The sequence below is a fragment of the Pyxicephalus adspersus genome, chromosome 7, assembly GCF_032062135.1.
Source record: "Pyxicephalus adspersus chromosome 7, UCB_Pads_2.0, whole genome shotgun sequence".
NCBI classification, from domain to species: Eukaryota; Metazoa; Chordata; class Amphibia; order Anura; family Pyxicephalidae; genus Pyxicephalus; species Pyxicephalus adspersus.
Genome location: NC_092864.1, coordinates 62,928,176 through 62,936,821, shown reverse-complemented (window position 1 = coordinate 62,936,821; position 8,646 = coordinate 62,928,176). Strand labels below are relative to the sequence as shown.

At 37.5% G+C, this 8,646-nt stretch overlaps 1 protein-coding gene across 1 annotated transcript in view; it reads right to left on the bottom strand.

Annotated features, from left to right (window-relative positions):
- Positions 1-7,106, bottom strand: part of LOC140335787 (aldehyde oxidase 2-like) — a 53,150-nt gene extending 46,044 nt beyond the window's left edge. Inside the window, exon 1 of the mRNA XM_072418723.1 lies at positions 6,961-7,106. The gene's annotated coding sequence lies outside the window, so the exon portion shown is untranslated. The remainder of the gene's footprint in view (positions 1-6,960) is intronic.
- Positions 7,107-8,646: the final 1,540 nt, after the last annotated feature.

Below are 8,646 nucleotides of genomic sequence, written 5' to 3'. Positions count from 1 at the left end.
ATTTTTGTGAAAATGCAAGTAATATACAGTAGCTGTCCAGTTTGTGTTTTTCTTTTTGTACATAAAACCAGTAAGGTCCGGTTCACACATATTTGTATGGATTTTATAAACTTAGAAAAGTGTGTTTAGTAAGATATAAAGTGGGGCTAAATGTAAAAAAAACAAAATTGTGAGCGAGTGGGTTACTTATTGCAGAAGGGACAGACAATGTCTCTTCTGCAATAAAAGAAATGTCCCTGCCATTGTCATTTGCAATATTTTCCTTAATGTTCACTTTAATGTGAACTGAAGACTATGAACCCATGCAACTGAACAAGGACAGGTGAGCGTAATTAACAAATTGCAATTACCCACATCCTGCTTGCAGCTAGCACTCTCATTGCATCCCACTGGAAGAAAACAACACCTCTACCCACAGAAGCCTTATATAGCAGTATTCAGTATATCCGCCTTATTTTATAAAATTTGGGAGGACTGGGATGCCTTTTGGACATCCAACTTCTCTTTCTTTTACCCCTCATGTCTATCTGTTCCTCCCTTCAATGTCGTTATATATTGCTTTCTAAGCTCTTTCATTTGCCCAGTTGGTGATTTAAATTCATGATTTACTTATAGACTCATTGTTCTGGTTTTAATACATGATTGATGTAACTGATCTACAGGATGTTTGCTAAACTGGCCCACTGCTGTATCTCAGCCTTCATGTTAATATGTTCCCAACTTACTTTGAAACTTTTCGATTTATGGCTTCTTATGTTACCTGTCCCCCTTATTGTTTTTATGTCTGTATGTGTCTCCTATTATTTGAAAACTTCAATAAAAATACAATTAAAAAAAAATTGCAGTTAGGCAGGTAAGTTTATTTCATTGCAAAAGGGACAAGATCTTTTTTTTTTCAGATGTAGCTAATATAAAAACTTTAAAAACAAGCACAGCTTGGGCACCAGACTTTGATTTATAAGATTTGGAACAATTTCAAGTAACATGAGTGAATTTAGCTTTAGTTGTTTTGCTGGTTTTTGCTGGTTTCAGCATTCCTCCTCTCTGTCATCGGTTACAGTGCCAGCCTGCCAGGCCTTTATCTCCTATTTTCCCACCCTTTATTTTAACACTACTTCAATGTGCTGCGTACAGAGCCAGCCACCAGTAACACACAGGACTGATTCATCGTTAGTGGCCATCAAATGGATCGCTTTGGACTTAGGAGTCCCCTGTGTAGTCAACAGAGAAGATGGCAGCTTCCTGGGAAGTAGCGGTAACAAAAACCTGGACCTGTCATTGCTACAGGGTGGCTGTACACAGGTAAGTCTCTGCCATAAAGGGCAAGCATGCTGATTATAGTAGAAGCTTACCACCCACCAATGAACACAGTTCCTCCTTTAGTTTACAGGAAGTGACAATAACATTGCTTTTTTCACCAGGACAGATATTTTTCAGTTTTTACTAAACAAAAAGTTTATAATTTAAATTTCATGCAACAGCTACACATAGGCAAAGTTGTCTGTCATCCTAGACCCTTAAATATCCTGAAACTGAATCCACAATCTATATGCAGTGGGACTGCATTTAAACATGATAATGGTCACAGGACTAATAAAGGGGGCAAATCCCCCCAGAAAGGACAAACATCAAAGACAACTTCACCTAACCCTTCCCTAATTTATCCAAAACTAAAAAAAAAACACATAGAACTTTGTAAGGTGCTTAGTGATGTTATTCATTTAAAATGGCATCCACACACAAATACAGTAAATGCCCAAGCACCAATGCTGAAATGCGGCAATGGTCAGGCATTGTGTTGTGGTGACATGCATTAAAAATGCTAAAAATGTATTTGAATTTATTTGTGATATTGACAGCCCATTGAATAAATACCATTTATTTATGAATGGCACATAAAACAATACACAAGGACATTAGTGTGGTAATGCACTGCGATATGACATGTACAGGGCCCTAATGTCAGCTCTATGTAAGTCAGTCTATACTATTTACACAACGTTTAGGGCAGACATGGGCAAACTATGGCCCGCTAAGCCTTTTTATCCGGCCCGTTGAACTCTCGCTCTACTTCAGCGACTCCGCGGCTCTGGCTGTTGCCCCCAGGTGAGGAGAATGACCCCACTGGGGAGCTGCACTGGCCAGTGCCACGGACCATGTCCCCTGTACAAATCACGGGCTCAGGGAAGTGGGAGGAACAACCTGCCCAATCTTCCATCACAGGCTCAGATCTGCGATGGGAGAGTGGGTGGGGTTATGTCATCATGACATCACATTCAGTGACACCCGTCTCGGCGTTCCATCCAATTGTTCCTGGTCCAGCCCCTCTGTCAAATTTTAGAACCCAATGTGCCCCCTGAATTAAAAAGTTTGCCCAACATGGTCTAGGGAGTGCAAGGTAGGGCCTGCTATCAAGTTAAAATTAGAATTTTTGCTAGTAAAAAGTTTATTCAGGATCATATTTTCCTGCCCTCTCTAATCTTTAAAATGTCTTTCCTATTACCTCAAATTGCTGAGTTTACTGTGTTAGTAAAAAAGTCTGCTGGAAGGTGTGGCAGTAGCTGGGAGTTAATTAGTTCCCTCCACCCAGGCAAAATAGAACTAAATAGGACAGTTCCACCGTCTCCCTATTTTACTGCAGTTTGGGTGTGTTTCCCTTAAGTATTTTAAGGATATCTTCATTTTTTTTGTACTGTAGGAATGAGTTATGCATGTACAGACAAATGCTATAGCTTCACATATGCCTAATTATTAAAGAAAGAAAGAAATACAAGCTGAATAAAGTGGAGAGGAATAAAAAATAAAAGACATGCAGATTTTTTTTTTTATTTTACTTTTTGTAATTAGAGTAGTAGACTTGATATGATCTCTCAGGTAGGTCTGCTTTGAGAATGAAAGAACTTCAAATGCTATAACATAAACATTTGGGGCTCAAAAAAATCTTTTCCTGCTGCAGTACATAAGGGAGTAATGGATGTAGCATCAAATTGTCCGAAGAGAACGACCATGTTTGGTTTAACATTACATCACTAAAATGAAATATGGGAGTCACTATTGGTGATCTGTGTATTATAGTGCCAGTTAGCTTATGCAAGTTGTTTTCATATTGGTTTTACTGGTTAAAGTTGACCTGATCTCAAAAAGTTAGATCTGTTGTGTTATAAGGAACATCTACAAATTACGACTAGTCAGTAACCTGAAAATTAAACTTGAATCATTCCTGAAAACATTAGGCTAGGCTCTAGGCTTCATTGTGCCTCCACAATGGATGATGGTGGGTGATGGCGGAAGTGGGGTTCCCCAGAAATCGGCTTTATATCATTGTTTATACCTCACTGAGATTGAAAAAAATCCTACTTAGTGACCCCTTCACCTATGTGCCTAGCTATGATTACAGCAATACTCTTAGACAATACAATATATTGGAAGTAGTATTTTGCAAGCTGTTTCCACTCCCATTAACAACTCATTGCCCACCATTATTATACAACCTATAGCTGTATTATGGATCTCAACAGAGCCACTATATGATAGCAAACCATGTATATGCATGTAAAGAGCTGTCGGTCCTTGTGTCATAAAGGTAATCACTAGGCTTAGGTGTTTGCAAATGTTTGTGCAGGTGTTTCTAACTGGCATTCTTAGAAACTGGTGTTTCTAACATGCACTTGAAGAAAAATGCTTAAAAATACTTTTGTAAGCTGTGACAAGCAGTTCCATTGGGAGTCTATCGAGGTCACTGGGGTGGCCCTTGGGTGTTATATACGCTCTGCAATGTCAACCCTTTTTGCAAGCATTTGTTTGTGATAAAACTGCCTAAAATCTATTGCAAAAACTATGCCAAAACCACAATTTTGAATTTGTAAGCAGAGCTGGTAAGAGAAAGTAAAAAGTGCTTTGTTTAACCCCCCTGGTGTGGCTCGGGGTGAATTTTTTTTTACAGAAAGCGGTAACCCCAAGGCACACTCGGGGTTGAATTGAGGACTTACCCGGTCCTCACGAGCCAGTCTAGCATCTAGGTGCATTTCGTGATGCCTGGCCGGCACTTGCGTCCCGTTGGCGATGCCCAGCATCTGCCTCTCCCTCCCGGTGTGTGAGCATTGGAGACGCAAGGCTAGGGGATGCAGATGTCGGCTGGGTAAGTGACCGGGCAGCGTGTGTCGGGGGGCGGGACCAGCGAGAAACTTAAAATTGGAAGCATTTTTACATATCTTAAAATTTAATGATTTAACATGTAAAAATACTCAAAAAATTTTACCGGCAGGGAGGTTAATGGATAAATTACCCTACAAAACCTGTAGTTGAACCAGGCCACATAAACGCTTACATTTCTATAGCCAGGCTATAGTTTCACTTTCAGGTTTTAAAAACGTTTATTGAAGTTTATAAAAAGGTACACAGAAACATAAAACAAATCAAACAGCATAAACCAGAAGTGCTGAACCAGTGCAATGAAATGTTATTGCACTAGAATGCCACATTATTAACATAAGGATGACCAAAACATAGCGGTAATGCTCAAATCTTTGATGAATAGCAAGAGGAGACAATTATAACTTGGTAAAGCATTATACTACAGGAAACGGGGAAAAAGAATGATTGTTAGGGATTTAATCCATTGCTCAGTCTGGCTATTTTCAAGATTGCCATAGCCTCAGCTCTTCCCGCTTCACTACTTGGAGGAAACAGATTTTCCCTTTGTCGCCCTTAGATCATTAAAAGCACTTCCCAAAAGAATGACCATGTAACTGTGAGCATAACAGTTCTGAAATTACAGCCAATTATTGGCAAAGACCATACCTTGTTTTGTCCATCAGGTTGCATATAATAATAGCATTTAAGGGTTGTAATAATCACATGACCTGCCACACCTTTCTACCCACTTTAGGTGCTTTGTGCTCTTTCTATTAAAATATCTATCTGGTGAATAAGGATTTGAGGTATTAAAAAACATGTCCCTAGAATTCCAATATAACTGGGCTCTGCATCTTGCAAGATTATCTTTCTTTTTATACTGTACATTGGAAGCCTCAGTAAATTTTCCGCACATTGGGCCTGATTTATTAACGCTCTCCAGGACTGAAGAAGATAGACTATCATGGGAGAATAGATTTAATAAAAAAAGTTTTCAATCTTGAACCAGATCCATTCCAGGATTGCTGGATCATCCCGGTTCTCCCATGATAGTCATGATAGCTGTACAAAATCAGGACCATTGCAAGAACTTTAAAGCCCTCTCTATTCAGCTCAGGGTTCATAAAAATGATTTTGTTTTATTTATATATATATATATTAGCAGACTCCCCCTAATTCCTTATTATTAGTGCTGCAGATAAAATTCCTTCCAGTCCTCAGCTTTAATCTTTCACTGAAAGTGGCAGCAGTTTCAGTATTGTGGTATATCTATATACTGCACTAGAATATGGTACGCACTGATTTTCAGGTGTGGCCAACTGCAATGTAAAAGATTTTATTAACGTATACAAACATTAAATGTCAACATTAGTCATTTGCATGTTACCCATTATGCATTGTGATCATTGAATAAAATGAATAGAGTTTGTGACAATGCAAAGATTTTCAAGTTGATATATATTTGATAGTGCCTTCCACTTACAAAGTGCTGGTACTGACAGTTCCCAAAAACTTTGCATTGTTTCATTTCAATACTAGATATGTGCACATACTTTTTCCATATATTGTTACACTTTAAGTCAAGTATATGTATTTGGCACTGGATATTGATTTCCTAATAACGCTGAACTTCAGCCTTACATTCAGGTTTTGCATTTTTTTCAGAACTCTCTCCTGCAGTCAAATGGTCTCATTTCCTGGTTAGCATCATTTATTCCTTTCCTTTCCAGCCTTACATTTCCTGGCCCACCACATTTTTGATGATTGGATTGTGGGACCTTTAATTATAGAAGTTCAGTGTTACATGCTCCATTACCTTGGGAGGTCTGCATGTAAATACAGCTTGTAACCTACACCTTCAGACTAACATCAGAATCACAATTTCATATATATATTTAATATCATATATATATGTATAACTTGTACTGCAGACTTCAGACATTTTAAAAGTCAGTACACCCCACTAGGATTTGCAATGTTTTATTCATAACTTTTTATAGCAGTAGCAAATTTTATTTGCATGCACAATGCTAGTAAGTTTGTGAGAATCCAAAAAGATAAAGAATAGTTAAAACACCTGTCAGTTTTTTGTTTTTTTTTGCTTTTTTTGAGAGAGATTTTCTACGATTTCTTGTTTTAATATTTTAACATGTAGAAAAGAGACGGGGATTAGGTTGGCAATAAGGTTAAATGTGTATTTATATTTTTAAACATCATACATAATTACAAGAAATATACATATCTTGAACTTTGTTGTAGCATCACAAAGTTCAGATACTCAAACTACACAAATCACGTCAAATAATATATATTATGCTTTAATACACAATATTAATATATATTATTACAGTGTGGCAACAAACAGCTTCTTTTCTAAACACCAATACAGAAGATAGAGATAGTATAAAATCCCACTTTTCTATTCTTGTTTCAATATACAACAGGAAATGAGGGTATGTCTCTCCAGAGCTAGGAAAATTGCTGTCCCCTCTTTTCCTGTTCTAGTGACAACTCAATTAATGGGTTTTGCCACTTTCAATCCCATAGCAGTTACCAAGACGAATAGGTAAAGTGGATCTCTTTTACAAGTTTACTGTTTGGTCACAGAAAGCTGATACAATTTAGCACAGCCAATTTTAAAAATCTTAAAGGGTACTTAATGGGTACTTTTATTACACCAGCCTCCCACCGCCTAAATTTATCTTCCTCTACCGCCATTGTATATCACTTACGGCTTCGGAGATAAGCAAATTATATAGCTATTGTTAACAAGAAAGTGCCATGCTCCACACCCATTTATATTACAGTTCTAGTTTTCAGACTTACATTATATTTTGTGTTAGATTCACCAGGCTTTGGAATCCTCAATGTATACAAAGTCCCATTAGGCGTGGGTCCATCACGCTGTGCAATGTCTGACACACGTCTGTCTGTCTTTCTTTTGGACTTAGATTTGTATATGCAGCAAGCAGCCTTGCTCTTGTGCAAGCTAGTCAGACTTGCAATTCCACACCTACAATGTTAATGTGTGATGTTTGGAGTCCCCTCCCTTGTCATCACCATGTACAACCTGAACACATCTAAGCTGGGCTGTCATATCCTAGGGGTTGGGCTTGTAATTGTGACCTTGTCACTCAACCAACAAACCAGTTCTGTAATAATAATACCACTTTATCTCTCTGGGAATAATGTGGGATGTAGAGCTGTAGGATGTGACGTAATATGTGGCTCACTGGTGTGAATCCAGTCCTGTCTTAGAACTATTCACCTTTTCTTTTATGATTCAGGTAGAGAATAAACACTGGAAATTCTGGCTGGTTTCATTCATGGAATGTCATTTTTCATCAAACAGTTTAATTATAATGGAAGTACAGTTTTAAAAGTGTCATTCAAAGTTATTACAATTCCAGGGGTTACTGTGCCAAAAGAAATACCTGTTTGTTTATAAGATAATAACAATTTTCACAAATCATTTAAACTATGCAATTACCTACACATAGAAAAAAACAAAAATCATTTTCTCATTACCAGAATGTGGCAGGGATCTATCTGATGTCACATTTAAATGACAGCTTCTTGATTCATAATGGGAAATGGAGTTTGTGGAACCAGCAGTAATGTCTGCAGAAGTAATAATGCATTGAAATATCTAAATCTTGGAGCATATTTATGCAGCATCTGAGGATTTAAAAGTTGCAATATATTTTATTATTGTTCTTGAATTAAGACATTATGTAAAGCCCAATTAAAGCCAACATTTACTATGCAAATTCTCAATGTGGTCAATGTTAATTGAGATTTTATTATATATTGTAATTATAAGTATTACCCTTGGAACAAACTTTTTAGTTTAAAAACGTCTACCATACAGCCAGAACCTAATATGTCTCTTAACAGATTGAGATCTTACAATCACTAACTACTCACACATTTCTGTGAACTCCAAGTCCCCCTTCAGGAAGATGCACTTTCTACTCTGAGGCAGGAATGTTGGGAAATACAGACTGCCATGTATTGTTCTTCCTACAAAGTCATACATGGCTGACCATCCCACTACCTGAATTTAGAGAAAATAGCTGTAATGCAGTGTGCAAGCAAATGTGTCCCGTAAAACAGTGACAACCACTTTACATATATACACTGTTTGAATGTTTATCAAACCAGTGTTAGAATTTGACTTGTTTGAAATTTGATTTTAATTAAGCTTTAATCAAAATGTGAACAATGGATCCACTGTTTACAATCCGATCCTTCTTAGATTACATACACACATCAGATGATTGTTGCCATAGATAAAGGATAGTGCTCATCTCATGTTAAAATCTATTATGTATACAGCAGTCCCCTAAATCAATATTTCACCCTGGGGGAACCACCCTGCTTCATAGAAAAGCACAACGGGGTGTCCTTCCTTCCCCATAGAACAGATAAGCACTGTATGTATGTTCAGCACTCATCCATTCATCTGTCAATGGAAATGATCACAAAAGTTAATTCACAGCGAAAGAAATC